This window comes from Calidris pugnax, unplaced genomic scaffold (assembly GCF_001431845.1).
Source record: "Calidris pugnax isolate Ruff unplaced genomic scaffold, ASM143184v1 scaffold17, whole genome shotgun sequence".
NCBI classification, from domain to species: domain Eukaryota; kingdom Metazoa; phylum Chordata; class Aves; order Charadriiformes; family Scolopacidae; genus Calidris; species Calidris pugnax.
This window is the reverse complement of record NW_015090794.1, coordinates 8,301,523-8,316,180: the sequence shown is the minus strand read 5'-3', so window position 1 is coordinate 8,316,180 and position 14,658 is coordinate 8,301,523. Positions and strand designations below refer to the sequence as shown.

Sequence of the window (14,658 nt, the reverse complement as noted above, 5' to 3'; positions counted from 1 at the left end):
GGAGTGAGAAGCATTGAGAAAATTTGGGCGTTCAGACTCACACTAGCCAGTTAAAACAAGGTATTCTCCCAGAATGGTTGAGTCTGAAAGTGAAGTATATATAAAGATCGTTAATAACACATAAGTGATCTTGCAGCTGCCCAGGATGTGGGAAAATAAATGTGGGGTTTTTTTCCAAAGATAATATCTCATCTTTAATTTTGCATGTATAAAGCTCTTGCTCTGTAGTTTAAGCAAATTGGTACCAAAAGTTAAGAAGAAAAAGCTATACTGCAGCAGAAGCATACTTGTGTAAGAGGAGGTATTTACAAGTATGAAGCTGTAACGCCTTTTTGTTTCTACATCTTGGTCTTGAATAGAGGCTGGTGTCCATCTAAAGGCAGAAATCCTTGTTCGTGATTGTGGGGTTATAATGAAAGGAGTCCAGCAGCATCAGATGATTATGAACGCACAGAGCTGGAGGCGCTTTAGGCTAGAACAGTTAATTCTGACTGGAATGGAGAGTGAACTCCATATTGGGGTTGTATACTGCTGTAAGTACTTTGACCAATTAATGGCAGCAGTATAAAACCAGACTTGATTGGGCCAAAAGTTAATGTGGAAATTCATTAGTAGTGGCTGACCTCATAGAACAGTTTGTGCTTCGGTTCCCAGTTCCTGCAGTTGTCTTTATGAATTGTCACTTCGTAAGGTCTGTAAGGCTGAAAGTCAAAGACTTAGAAGACAGGAAGGACTTAATGTATTTTTAATGTAGACAGACTTTTGATATACTCTTATCTTTGAGATTACTAAAATGGTTTAAATGGTTACTTGCTATTTTTCCTCTCAGGGCACAGGGTGGATTTTGGTTTGTTGCTGTGTTAGGCCTAGGTTAAAGCCACGTGGAAGCAATGAGATACAAAGCTGTTAGGAGACAAGCTGGGAGCAGTAAGCTGAAGAAAAAGCAGTGTCCCAGGTGAATGACAAATTTGTGCTGAAATTTTTCTCTTTTCACCTACAACAAAATCTCTGACTTGCCCTTTGCTAGATTACAGTCTTGTGACTGAAGAAGCAGTTTGGCTTGAGAATAAGACTTAAGGTTCTAGGATAGATGAAGCCTTTCATAACAAGTGTGATCTCACTGTGGGAGACCTAATGCCTGCTCTCCACACCTAGTATCAACAAAAGAGTATAAGCTTTATAAACAGTTGATTGTTTGTTAGTGTTATTAGGTTTACCCTAAAACAATAGCCCTTAGCACTTCTGAAGTTTAGTTGCAGAGCGTGTTCTTCAGATGTCACTGAGTTAACCTCAGCAGGCTACTGTGTGCAATTGCACTTTAAAGTCCTACTAGATGTATACACGTTGTCTTCTGATATAGTTGGAGCAACCCAACATAGCATTCCAGAAATCCATTTAATTGCATTCTGATATTCAATAATGTTTTCTCCACCAGAATGTTTTAAATGTCACTTACCTAAAACCCAGCCCAAGGTTAGGGCTGTTGAGTGCCTGTGCCCTGTAAAGTTCAGGCCCCAGTGACAGAAAAGTTCTGTTATATTAACCTTCTTCCAGGACTCTGAGGCGTACATTCTTCTTTTACACTAAAAGAAATAAAGAACACTTTTAGAAGAATAAAACAATAAAATGTTTATACTAAAATAAATGCAGAAGAACGGGAGCCTTGTAGGGTTCACAGATAGGACATCTTACTGAGTATTTTCAAATTAATATCGAATTTCTTCTCATCTCAGACCAAACTGTATCTAGTAAAAATGCCAAAGTAAACTAGGGATAATAGCTTTACAATGACTGTGTTCCTGGAAGCCACATTTTCCTTGCCTGTGTAATTTCTTCTGTACCTTCTTCCTTATTTCCTTCCACCCCTATTTGGACCATATCTGGATGATACTCTCAGTCACCTCTGGCTTTTTGTTCTGGGGTTCATTGCAGACACTCCGAAGTCAGATCTTTCCTTTTTCATATTATCAGTGTCTTCAAACATTTCTTTTTTGCTTCTCTGGACCTACGTGCATTTCCCCTGCTCTTAAAATATTAAAGCAGTGTCCTTTTAGATATAAGTTAGCTAAAAGTACTGTATATTAGCTTCATTGACTATGTTCTATAAAAAGCCGTTATAAATATAGGTTTTTCCAAAGGAAGTATAAGCAGGCTAAGAATTCAGATCTGTCAGATATAAATAGTATAAAAATAGTATAAAAGTATAAATATCCACCTATATTAAACATACTCAGGAAGCTGTGAATAGGAGTATTTACCATGTGAGTCATTTCAGTTTGTGATTTACTAGACTTTGTGCAGGTTTTCTGCTGAATGTGGTCTTGATACTAATCTACTAATTGAAATTCTGTGTGTTTTTGTCAGTAGGAGCAGGTGGCACTAACAGACTGTAACCTAGAGTGAAAAGAGAAATTATTTTCAACTTGTCTATGGCATAGCAGCAGGATTTCCCCTTCTCCCCAGTATGCTTCCTGCTGTTTTTTTCCAATAGTTTTTAACTACTAGATAAGCATTTTACTACTAGATAAGCGTTTTTAACTACTAGATAAGCGTTATTCCTCTGGGACATCTTCCCAAACTAGTTAAACTCAGTGCAAATTATTTTTTCCTTTGGTGCTGTTGAATTCTTCTTTGCTTACTCTTCTATTGCTCTTTAATCTCTCCTCCAGCCTCTTTGTCTTGACCATTAGTTAGTATTCACTACATCAGGAAGATTTGTTCAGGAGAGGAAGGGCCTCTCTAGTCAAAAGGAGTTTCAGCCCACAACTGGTAGATGCACCTCTGAATGAACAGCCAACCAGAACCAGCCCCCTTTAGCTTACTCTCTGCATCTCAACAACAAGCTGGTTTGGCTGAAGGGCCACGGCACAGTTTAAGTGTCCACCTGACTCAAGAACTTGCACAGGAGACAGGATATTTGTGCATGAGGTATAACCTGAGGTAAATAACTTCCTGTTCCAAAACAAGTGAGTGGCATGAGTTCTGGTGGGCTCAGCGCTAAGGCATTGCAGAGATACATTTCTGATTATTCCTGGTAACAGGGCTTAAAGGAAACACTCTGTCCTCTAACAATAAATAATTTCCTTCTTCCTATACCCAATCAACATAAAGCCTGTAGTCCACCTTTGAACCTTGTTATCTGTTGCTAAGATGCAGATTAGCCATTGCCAATTCCTGTCATTTCTATTGCAGCATTGAAGTAGCCTGTCAGGGAATGGCCTAAGAAGACCAATATTGTCTTCTGCCACTTTTCATCACACTGAGTCGGTACCACAGAGGACATATTTTTCCCCATCTAGCTAAAAAACCAAACCAAACCCTTGTTCCACTACTGACCACTTCTGGTGCTTAATCCTCTCTCCAACTAGTGAACGTATTGATCTCCAGAAATGGGTAAATGGAAAGTGTGTTTAGGACAGGGAATTTGAATATATGAAAAAAGTAAAATATAAGTCAAATGTAAACAACTTTTGAACATTAGTGAAGGTGGCACTTATTGAAAATGTTTGGACTTTGGTGTGCACTGGATAAGATCATTCAATGAGGTATGAATTTTGGATGTGGGATGAAAATAGCTCTGTCTGGAGAAAGCTGGACTCCAGTTCTGGTTAAAGACTTCAGTTTAGAATCTGTATCTTAAAATTTTTCATCAAAAATCCTTTCAGCTCAGGCAGGCTAGGCTGCAGAATATTGGGATATCAGTTTTCTCAATGATCACCACAGTTGTAGAAAGCTGCCAGCTGAGGTGGTTTTAGAGTCCTGTGTTTTGCAGAAATCAACACCAAGAGAGATGCTCACTTAGTTTACAGAGCTTTAATGGAGCTATTTTGGGACCTGGAACTCCTGATCATCAGCCACATACTTCTGTGCTAAATCATTCTCTCACCAGATTGTTTTCAATTAAGCTACTCTGTCTCTAATGGATTGTGGGCATTGTAGAGTAATTCTGGTTTGAATGAACTGATACCTAACTAAGTGACTTATTGCTACATATTGCTAGCTTTATATGTATTTTGTGTATTTCCGATACCGGATTGTGCAATCAGCCTACATGTAGGCCAAAGCTAAGTTTGCTGTTTCTTTCACTTGTTCTTAAGGCTATTGCCTGAACCCTCTCCCATCTGCTTGGAAAAGATGAGTTGAAGTGGCCAGACCATATCTGGAATGGCTACACCACATCCAGAATACAGCATTACTACTCTAGATTTACAGAAATACTACTACAATAGTAAAGGCACTTGTAAGTCAGATTCAGCCTGCAGGACATTTGGTTCTGGTCTGTCATTTCTTCCCATAGAAGGCATTGAAAGCCCAACAAAGTAGCAGGTGTTACGTAGGCAGCCAAGTAGCACCATAATAGAAGATGAAGAGAGACCCAGCTTGTGGCTGCCAAAGGGAAGGATGGAGGGAGGGAGGAAGGGAAGGAAGGAAACATAGTCCCAGGTAGTGTAGTCATAGCTGCTGCTGTTTGAGAGTTGGTATCTCCTGGCAGCAGTACCAACATTGTGAGGGTATCTGCTTGCACAGGAGAGAGCTGTGAGCAGGAAGGAGATGGGACAAAGCCAGTGGTAGCTCTCTGGAATAAGGGGAGACCAGGCTGGGGGTGTAAGGAGGAAGAAATTTTAAAATGAAAGCTGACTGACACAGCTGCCAACTGATCCTTCATATCAGCAATAAAGAGAGTTATAATGAGGTCACTACGCAGCTGCAGCAAAGCTTTCACACATCTTCAGTTGGACCATTCCTATAGAACACAACTGTGCTCTAAAGGAAAAAGAAAGCCCATTAACCACTTCTCTGACCAAGATCAATATGTATTTTTTCCTTATCAAACCTACAGACCTGACAGAGAGAGAGCTGTGTCTAACATCTGCAATCAAGCTCTCACCAGGCCTTGGTTTCATTGACATTATGTGAATTATGTGACACTATGTTTGTGCAGTCCTGAAATGTCCCAATAAGGACAAGTTTCGCTGGGGTTTGGGACCCTACTTGTACACGAAGTTGTCTCCAGGACTTCTTACAGTACAGTTTCTTGAATGAGAGCAGTCTTTAGCCTGGGAATGATGGTGAAGGTTTTGGGTGTCTGTCAGTATGGAAGGCGGTCTCTTGGCCAAACTGTGCACTTGTAAATTTGGATTGGTTTTTCTCTTTATCGGTTTAGGTCTCTGCTTATAAACCCAAGTTTCCTCTACATGACAGCAGAAGCCTCTGAGGGAAAAGGAAAGTTACAACGGTTTCCTGTTAGAAATCTTTAAAGTTTACCCAAAATAGCTTAATCACAAACTGTGTTGTGGCAGTGTTAAAGTTCAATTATTCTTACTAAAAGAAATGAGTCTCTTAAAGGAAAGCTTTGGATCTTTTACATTTCTAATAGGATGAAAACTCCCATCTTCAGCTGCTATTTCTGCTCTTGATAGTTCACTTTGTGATTACAACGGATGAAGCAAGTAAAACTTAAGGAAACTGTCCACATTTGTTGATGGTAGGGAAAAAGAATTATTTAGCAGGGTGACTTTTGTCTTATGGACAGAGCAGGGGGGCAGTTATGCCCATGCATGTCTTACATGGACAGAGGGGCAACTAGTTACATTTATATTATAGTATTACAGTACACCATAAAGCCATCACCCTATTTGTAGCATAAGTATAAATATATATGTAATATTTCAAAAAGCAGATGAGCTAATTTTTTTTTTTAAAAAGACCCAAGACTAACCAATGCAACAATTTGCCTTGCCGCAATCCTTCGCCCACAACCCGCTTCCCCCAGACCTGTCACTGTATTTCTAAGAATATGCCACTTTCAGCTTTTCCACGTGTCACTTATACTGTGAACTCCTGAGAAGTTTTATACATAGATCAGCTTCACAGTACTAACAGGAACCTGGCTTGTCTCTGAGGTATTTGATATTTCAAATAATTTGGATTATGAGAACTACCAGCCGTAGCACATTCACTTTCAGTGCTCGGTTCTTTGAGTTCATGCTGTGTGCTTCCAGGGAATGATCGGGCCACCCGTCTGCACAGCTCCAGTTGCATCAAGGAGATAGGGCCAGAACCTCCCCCACTGAAGATTTGGGGCAATCTACTGAGAAAATTTGTTAAATTATGTCCAGACTTTTGCAATGCCAACTCTTCCTCACAAACCTGATACTTCTGGGGGAACAAGGAAGGGGGTTTCCTGAGGCCTCTCGCGTATCTGTCATGATGATGAGTTTCTTAAAAAAGAAGTAGGATTACTATAACCCATTTACAAGCCTGTTAATAGCAAAACAGAAACTGAAATTACACATGCAGTTCTGCTAATGAGAGGTTTGAGGTTATTTCGCTTTAATTCAATGGCCGTTTGACAGGAATGAAATCCACTGACTCATAAGATCTTTATTTATTTAGAGTCTCTAATGTGAAGTAATTTAAAAAAAAATGGCCTTTCTGAGTTTTTTTAGCCATTGCACTAACATATCACTTGAATCACTTCATAAAAACCCAATGTTGATCTAAACCAATATCACAAGTAAACAGTGAAATGCTAGAAAAAGGGAGCTACTTTACTGGAAACTCTTCAGCCAAGGGCTATTTCTGCTGCATAGGCTCCAAGCAGCTGCTGCTCAGTATGACGTGATTACCTGAAAGGCTGTACCTTGGCGTAAAAGGAACACTATTGATTTTCATTTTGAAGAGTTACTGAAACCTAGGACGAAGGGGAGTGAGATATTGTTAAGTTCCAGGTAAAGTAAAACAGAGATAATGACAACTGCAAGGAAAGCAAGTGGATGGGCAGCCAAAATGTCTGGCTGCCTTTAAAGCGGCATAATTCTGTACCAGCAAACTTCGGGGAAACAGTCAGGTTTGTTTTCCAGGAAGAGGTAATAATGTAGAAACCTCTTTCTTGTGGCTTTCTTTAATCACATGGAGGGATGGTGTTAAAAGCCAAACGCGCACAGAGAGACGCTCCCTTTGAACTACAAAAGCACAACACATCCCAGGCTCAGTTCACTAAACGGGTGCTTTACTGAAAGTTACAGTCATCTCATGTTGAGCTGACCCCATGTAACTCTTTTAAAAACAAGTATTTTTGCAGCCTTTGCTGGTATAGTATTTTCAGAACAATTCAAGCCTGTCACTGGAACTAACATCAACATGCATGTGTCATGTTGCATGTTTCTCTTCAAACATTTGTTGAGCATATTTGACAATAGCTGTGCAAATCCAGTTAAAATATTTTCACTACCTGAGTAGTCATTTCCTCAGAACTGTGCCTGGGAACATTTTGCTGATGTACCATAGTACCTTCTTTCATTTCAGATTTTTAAGTCACCACTTGGTTCTAGTACAGATTAAGCTGTCATTTTTTTTGCAAAAGTATGAGCACAAATAAATCCCCGTCTTCTATCCTGTTGGTGTTTCCTAGGAGGGCTGAGTTGTTTGGTGCTGCACAAGCTACATCTGGAGCACCTTTAGAAAGCCCAGGTATATGAAGTTCTGCTATAAGCAGAAATGCAGAGGCACATCTAGGATCCTATCAGGGATCTTTGTGCCACAGAAGTGCATTGCTACTCAGAGGAACGGTGAAAAAGTTAATTTGGCCTGCCCCAGCCGTACAAGGGCTGATTCAGTTGCACTGAGATGAAGTAAGACCTTATTGTGACAGAGCAGTTGCTTTGCTCAATTAGAGCTAACAGGGGGGCTGGGTGGTAGCCCATTTGTTCTGCCTCTGGCCCTCGTTAAATCTATGCTATCTTTTTCAGCCAGGAGGAGTAACCAAAGTACGGCAGACTCAGGCACCCAGCCTCAGCCCACACCTCCCTTTTGCTTCCCTACCTGGGGTTCATCTCGCAGATGCTACTCTCTTAGCTCAGGGATGTTCCAAACACTGAGAAAGACAGAGTTTCTAAAACGTATCCTGCAGCAAGATGAAAGGACTTAATAGCTCCTGTGCAAATAAAAGCATACTGGCCTAAAGCCTGCTCTTTCTTTTCAGGGAATTACCAACAGGCAGATTACAACAATCATTTTCCAAATTATAGTAACCAACCACATTTTCTGCGAATATGATTTTGGATTCCAGTAAGTAAAAAAAAGTTACTGTTGTTCCCCCCCCCTTCCTTTTTTCCTCCTCTTTCCCGTTTTTCCAAGAACTCAGTATTGTGCTGTATGTTTGCTTTGATGGTCTGTACGTACAAGTCATCTGAAAGAAGCCTTCTGGTGCCTGGTGTTGGCCAAAAGGCTTTGATTCTTCATGCACTCAGAAAAGATTCTGCTATTCTTTCCTGTTCTGAGATGTAAATCTCCACAGATGATTGAAACTTTCTCTCCATTGCCAGTGGCCTTTGGATCAGATGCTCAGGCTCTTATTCAGCTGCAGCCCCTCCCCTGAGGAGAACTTAGTTTCTGGAAAGCTAACATGTGATGGCCCTACCCATGCAATGACATATTAAGTCTGACCTGATGCAGAAGATGTAACTAGGCAAATAAAACTGGCTGTTTTTCTCCAAACCCTCAATTACTTTTTGTGCAAAAGGGATTTCTTATGTTTTAGCAAAAACTCAGATCCTTTTCAGTTTTGCAATCACTGTCAACTTTCTGCAGCAACTTCAATGGGAATTTTGCCTAAAAAGTCTGAGGAAACCTGAAGTCTTAATTCTGAATTGCTTGTTATTACAGTTCACTATAAATCTGTAATGTTCTTGGATTAATCAGTGGCGTCTTGGTCAGTCTTATTTTACTCCATAAATATTCAGCCTTAACTACAACTATTTTGGTTTGGTTTTGGGCTGGTTTTTTGTTTTGTTTTGTTTTCCAATGAAATCTAAATTTAGCATTTAAGTTTTTTAACTTATCCTTCCTGGTCACTTAACGGAGAGAAAATTTTGCACTCAACTTTTTCTTCAGCGGGCTTTTGATATCTGTAAGGCCATCCTCTTTTTGTGCCAGAAGCAGCAGAGTCAATCACTTTACATGTCTGTCTGGATCCTGCCTGCCACGTTATTAACAGACTCTGTATGACTGATTCTCTCAGCTACTCTCTTGGGTACATGTTTTCAGTTCGGCATTTTATTTCCAGTATGATCCTGCCAAACTCCTGCAATAGCTCTTTGGTGACTATAGATTGAGAAGTTTGTCTTTCCTTGATGTTCTGCATGACTGATTTGCCAGATCTGGTAGGCAAACTGGAGCTAGTACATCCTAGCACCTCTCCCTGTTCTGGAATACACAAGGGTGTTTTTTAATTATAACAATGTGGAGGTTAGCACAACAATTGTAATCCTAAAATCTGAAAAATTGTAATCTATCCCAGCTACATATTCCTCCTGTTGCTTTACACCGATTCTGACATTTCTTGGATGCTTTTTAAAGCCATTTTAGCTCCTTAATGTGACGTGACTGAATTTATTTATTTTTTTTTCCCTAAGACAGCAAGTTATCTTGGCTCTGGAAAGGTTTGAGAACCACCATAAAGGATGAGGTGGGATTCTGTGGCCCAGGAGCAGGCTGGAGAAAGAGAAAGGCCAAATTGTGGGGGGAAGCTGCTGGATTGGCTCAGCTGTCTGTGACACCACACTCTTGAGTTGTTTAAAAAACATCCTGCCTACATTGTTTCTATCACATGAAGCATACAACCGGAAGCCTTCCAGTTATCGGCTCACAGGAAAGAGCTTTTTATTGAGAAAAAATTCACTTTGAGGAATGCAAAATATAGCTTGGGACTGGTTTTACTTGCTAGGCTTGACCAATGTGCTGAGAGAGGACACAGTTTGATTTAGAGCAACTCAAAGGTTATACTGGCCACACTGTTGAGGGTCAAGCTAGTTGAATTAAGTCTTTCAGGTCACCTTTAAGACTTCAGTGTGGGATTACGGAAATGGTATGGATGAGCCTCTTTTTTCAGAGTGTCTTTTACCTTCTTACCCGTTTCAGTTTGGAGCATGATATGTGTGATACAGGAACATACTGAAGGCACTGTAGTGTTTATGTAACTCTTGGAGGGAAGTGGAAAGAATTATCTAGTATAGGTAGAAAGAGGAGCAGAATCCACCATGTATGAGTGGTTAAAGGAATAATATTATAGCTCCTTGGATAAAATGAGAGCCTTTTACACTTCCCATGAGTAAATACATTTGCCCTAGTAAGTAAGGACTTCAAAGTGTGTCAAATCACCATTTTAAGGAAAATAATGGAAATTTCAAATAGCAATGTCATGAGTGAATGGGCACCACCTTCCCGATGATAAATGTTTCCATAATTACTTTCAAACAGCTCCAGCGATCTCTGGTATGACTCTCACCTGAGTGTATTCCCATTTCCTCACCAGATGTGGGAAGAGTCTTCAGCCCATGACTTGTCTGCGTGTGCTTCTCTGCACCACACTTACCTCCTCTCTTTTGCTTTCTGCCAGTTACTGGCAGCCATGTGTCAGCTGATATGTGTGCCTGGGACTCCTGCTATCAGAAGTTATGTCCGTGGCAGGCAGTTCAAGCTTGCCAACCAGTAGCTAGATGGCTGTATTTACACCATTATCAAGGCAAAATGACTAGGGCCTGCTGAGAGCCAGCTCCTCCTGTACTGTATAACCTCTCACAGGTGCCAGTATACGCACATGGGGAGGAAGTCTACCTACCTCTGTCCTTTGCTGTCATCCAGCTCCAGCAAGTCCATACTTGCCTGCTCCCTCTCTGAAAGGCCAGGGTACATTTCACAACTTGTGTAACAGTTTTGGAAATCCCACAGGAGGAGACGCACAGATAGGGAAATGCCACAATAGTATCCTTATAGATTTCTCCTTGGGAAGCAGGGGGGAAATCCCCCAGTCCTTTACGGGTGAGGGCGTGACCCTTTCACCTCCAGATTTTCCAGCTTTGTGAGGGTGAGGGAGGAGGGTGGTCATCTTGTCACTCGGTCTTTTCTTTGCCTAGATGCAATGCAGCAGTTTTTTATGACTTCGGAAGCCAGTGGAGGTTTTTTAAAAAGGGGATTCCCATCCCACAGACTGTGTGAGTGCAGGTAAACTTCTTAAGCGTCATTGGTGTGGGATTTTCTTTTCCAGCATCGACAAGAGAGAGCAGTGGCCTTCATGGGACAAGGGGTTCTCCAAGTACACCAAATTCTGGCATCAAGGAAGCGTCTTGATGCAAGGCTGCTATGTGTTAGCTTGGAGATAAGAAGTTGTTTCACTTTTGGGAGCAAGTCTCCATGACCCCCAGGTCACAGCAGATCAGATTGATTGCACAGTCATCAGTAGCAATGTATGAGGCCACAGAGCAGAAATATGTCAACATGGAACAGTATAAAGGTTTGATGTATTTCTGTGGGGACTAGCAAACAAGAACTTCAAAGAAGGGGCCTTATCGTCAGTATGGGAGTCTTAATAGCTCTTTCTTAAGTCATATGGCAAAGCAGTTTTCCAAATTACCATAACTAAGCCTGAAGTTCCTTGTGCATTAGGGAAGGCATGTATGAACTGAAGAATGAAAGGACTACAAAGAGCCTTCTGTGAAATAGAAGAGCAGAACAAGAGCAGGAAAAACTCTCAATAACACTAACAAAAGCTTGTTCTAACAGTACTAGTCTTAGGCAAATCATCTTTCCAAGAGAATTAATAATCAGATGTGAAAATCCTGAGCCAGATATGACATGGCTTTCAGCCATGTCCTTTGGGATTTTCAAAATAAAACAAAGGAAAGAGCAAAATCCTGAAATGAAATCTCAGTGTTACTCATCACGTGCTAAAAAGCAGAACAGAACCTCTAAACATCTGAGCGCTGGCAAGCTGTTGAAGTATAAAAGCAACCAGATTCAAGTTTATCATTGATGAGGTGGCAAATAGAAGATTAATATCCTGATCTGCAGTCTGATTCTCCTAAATTAGGTCATACCCTTTCTGTTTGTGTGCAAACCCAAGAGTTGGTCGGGAAGCATTTCTGACTTTCTTGTACTTTAACACCTGAACTTCCTGTCAGCTACCAACATCCTGTTTCTGTTACTGACAGAGCCGTGCAGGAACTTTACAGTCAGATCTGATTAGCCCAGGCCAGGTGGCATTATTTGATGGGTCATTATACAGTGAGTAAGCCTTTCTACTGAAATCAAGGCTCTTGACAAGTCCTAGGAAGGAGAGTTTCTGTTGTGTAAGCCTGTTGCACGCACAATCTAGTCCTGCTTTTGCTGCCTCTATGATCAACAGCAAAACTCCCCCAACCTCAGTAGAGATTAATGGAAGTATTCGGTTCTTGAGACGTTTTCCTTTTTGTACTATTGCTCTTGGGAGATGGTTGCTTTAGGTATCTGGATGATCTTGCCCTTTCACAGCGTTCCACCATCAAACATGAGAGTCCTGAGGTAGCTCTATTTGCCAAGAAACATTTAATTTTTTCCCCCCAATAGTGTAGTAGCCAGAGCACTTCCTTCAAACACATTCAGTGTTGGGAGAGGATGTGGTTCAAGTCCTTGTTGCCTCCCTCAGAGGTGAAGGTCCTGCCCTACAGAGGCTTCTGTGGAGGCCGTACAAACAGCAGTGCATCTCTGTGGGTGAGCAGAGGAGGTCTGCAACCTGCTGCTTCGATTGCTCCCTGCACCTGAGAAATCCTGTCATTTAGTCATTGCTCCAAAATTATTTCTGGATTTTAATTATTCACTGTTAAATCCTTATTCCTTCTCCTGTGCATGCTTAAGCCTCCAGATGTTTAATTCCTTTTCCTGGACTTGCTTTTAGGTTATCAGCTCTGTTTCCTAAAGTGGCTGAAGCAGAGGTCACAGACTGGAGTATTTCCAAAGCAGAACCAGTATTTGCAAGTCTGAGCTCCAACTTGATCATATGAGGACATTTCTTTCATTTAAGCTTACAGTAAAATTAATAAAACTGGACCACATTTGGAATATTGACTAGCTCATCCTCCTCAAACCTCTTAATATTGAACCATACAGCGCAGAAAACCGGAATTGATTTGTAAAGCAGAAACTAAGTTCAGTGAAAAGCTGATTGTTCCCCTCCTCCATCATCAATAGTACTAGTATTGTTTGATGCTCTGTTCCCCTTCTCAGCCTTTAATTTCCTGCAGGATTGTATCTAACCAGTAAATTTAGAGGACTGTGACTGTAAAATATATTCTTTATCTGCAGTGGCTCTGGTGTAGTTGTTTTACAGTAAAATGTGCCATTTGTTGTATGCTTTGCATGGAACAGGCCACTGGCTGTTCTATTGTAAGCATTATGTCTCTTTAAAATTACATTAATAACAAACAGCATTACCACATGCAATTTATCTGTTTAGTAGTTACCAAGAGGAGGTAATATTTATGCCAGCTTTTTCATGGCAGGTCAATTATTTTGTTAGCACAGGCAACAGTGTATTTGTATTGTGCAACTCTTCCTAGGAACTGAACTGTGCTGGAGGACAGGAAATCATGGGAAGCAGGAGGACTTGAATTAAGAGGAAGGGATTTGTTTTTCTTCTGTTTGGATACCAGTGCCTGTTGAGCTACGGTGACATACTGTACAATCTGTGCTTCTCATTATGCAACTAAGCAAAAGGAAGACCTGCAAAAGATTAAAGTAAAAGTGAGTAGACTGAAGTTATTCTTATTTTGAGTTCAGTTTCTTTTCCCTTACTCTGTTTTGACAGGTGTCACATGGTGTCCACAGATCAAACCTCTTAGATTCTGCAACAATTTTGCAAGGTGCTATTTTACGGAACTCCCAGAGCTGCACTTTGGTCAAAGCTGTCCTGATCTAAATGTATAATGACCACCTAACTCAATAGAGAGTATTTAAAATTCAGCCACTTCTGTATGTTTTATAACTGGTGAGGCCAAGCTACTTTCATAATCTGCATGCTACATAAACACTTAATGACTCAGACTAGGGAAGTTTCATAAATACTTTGCTTGTGGATATTTAAAAAGACTCTGCCTTATGAAGGTGGTTAATAGGTGTCTCTTCCCCCTCCTTTTTTTCCCTCTACAATCAGCAGAATATCTTAATTGCAAAATCATGCACTTAATGTGGATTAAGTTTGAATAAAAGAGAATCCATTCATTTCAGCTCAAGGACTAGAGGCTGTTAAAAGTGTCCTGCAATAATTTCAAGCTTTAAAAAGCAGGGACCAACAGTAGCGTAATTTGTATGGCAATTAAGTGACTTTTCCAAATCCACAATAAGGGCTCAGGCCTTCGCTGCTGTCGGTGGAAAGTGAGCAGTTTTGGGACTGTATTGGGTTATGTAACATGTCTGAATGTTGGAGTAAAAAGCTCCAAACTAGCTGTGGAATATTTCTGCACTTGGGACTCCTTTTTTATAACAGATTACACCCAGCAAGAGAACTTGTGAGAACCACCTGTATGCCCTTGCAGCTGTTATTCCCTCTGTGCACTTTCAAAACCAAGGAAATATTTTCCCTCTCACTCTCAAATGCATTTCCTCCTTCCAAAATTTCACAGCCTTCTAGGATGCGTTCCAATCTCTTCTGACATGCTACAGCCTTCCCAGATTTCACACATAATTTTCCTTTGGAGAAAAAACCTTTTCTCTCAAGGTTACTTTTTAGCTCAGTTTGGTTTCTGTTGACTTCACTAGAGATTCAATAAGGCCCTGTAAAGAACCCTGAAGACTGCTGACCATTAGTTAAACCCAGGGATTTCTTTGAAGCTGGCCCTGCAGTGA

General features: G+C 40.8%; 1 long non-coding RNA gene across 2 annotated transcripts in view; it reads left to right on the top strand.

The window, feature by feature from the left end:
* Positions 1 to 13,551, top strand: part of LOC106884890 — a 28,650-nt gene extending 15,099 nt beyond the window's left edge. The window contains exon 4 of one of the 2 annotated variants that reach the window (XR_001411316.1): positions 13,374 to 13,551. This is a non-coding gene — a long non-coding RNA (uncharacterized LOC106884890). Of the gene's footprint in view, positions 1 to 7,984; positions 8,039 to 13,373 lie in introns of those variants that run through there. The other variant, XR_001411317.1, reaches the window with a different exon arrangement.
* Positions 13,552 to 14,658: the final 1,107 nt, after the last annotated feature.